Raw genomic sequence first — 1,243 nt, 5'->3', positions numbered from 1 at the left:
TAAGTTAGTCTTCAGATGATTATAATTTAGTTGTAATTTCCATGTGGCTATGATGGGGAGGTGAGTACAGTGTCAACCTACTCTGCCATCTTGACCTATGTCAACATTTTGAACATATATGGACAATAGTTAAACTGTTTTAATGTCTTCACTAATTCTACTATCTGTGTCAGTTCTGGGGTAACTTTTTGTTGTTGTCAAATTATTTTTAATTTAAACATTTTCCTTTGTAGTTCTTAACTAGCTGGGTATTCCACTGCACCACTGTTGATGTCATCTATGATGTTATGAGGGTAGCAGCCATCAAAATTGCAGCCCGCAGACTGGGAAGTCCCCAGGATCTCTTTAATGGTTCCAGAGAGTTCTCTAGCTAGAGATTCGTGTTGCATCTGTTGGGCAATGATGACAATCTAATCAAAAGTGATATTTTTACTATGCTTAATGTTTTTCTGCTTCTTTCATCTTGTTAGTTTTTTGAAGGCTTTGATGATCAGGGCAGAGGCAGAATGTACTACCTCAATCTGGGCCTGTCTGTTCTGAATGGTCAGTTTCACTGTAGTTCTCAGACCCTTCCAATCACTGGTTGCTTTGGTGATGTTACCTTCAACCTTTTTTAGAGAGAGGTCCATGGGATCAATCTTGAGTGTCAGGGCAGAGGTGGCACCCACTTCCCCACTGGTGCACTTCAGGTATATGACTTTGATGTCATTGGGGTCAAACTTCTTTGGAGGCATGGTGAAGGCAGCTGGTGTCAGATGAACCCGGATTCAGAATGGCTGAAGAAAGTTGAACCTAGGCCTCCTCTGAGCAGAAAGCTGAGTTATGAGTTAATTTTCAAATTATTTATTATTCACCCCATTGATGGCTGAATAATATTATATTGTATAAATGTATCATAACTTATTTAGTCAGCCCAATATTAATAGGCATTCTGTTCTTTACAGTCTTTTACTAATACAATTAATGCTGTGGTGGACATCCTCATATTTATGCCTTCGTGCAGGTATATCAATAGGATAGATTTCTGAAGTCAAATTGCTGGGTTAGAGAGTATTGCATTTTTTAAATTTATTTATTTGAATTTTTAATTTGATAGTTATTCTGGCCCTATTAAAAGGACTTGGCCTGTTTGTGCAAATGATATCTGGAACAGGCAAAGTCCCAGCCTGTATCATTGGGCGCCTGCTTTTGGTAGTCATTCAGACACTATCCATTTTATTTGTTCACTCTGACCTGCTTGATG

The 1,243-nt window shown here is 38.5% G+C and overlaps 1 pseudogene across 1 annotated transcript; it reads right to left on the bottom strand.

The window, feature by feature from the left end:
• Positions 1–236: 236 nt before the first annotated feature.
• LOC308511145 (large ribosomal subunit protein uL11-like) lies at positions 237–734 on the bottom strand (annotated as a pseudogene). Its single transcript has one exon. The product of its transcript is annotated as a large ribosomal subunit protein uL11-like (transcript).
• Between the last annotated feature and the right edge of the window lie 509 nt (positions 735–1,243).

Source organism: Myotis nattereri, assembly GCF_964212035.1.
Source record: "Myotis nattereri genome assembly, chromosome: X".
NCBI lineage: Eukaryota > Metazoa > Chordata > Mammalia > Chiroptera > Vespertilionidae > Myotis > Myotis nattereri.
This window is presented reverse-complemented; position numbering and strand designations above follow the sequence as displayed.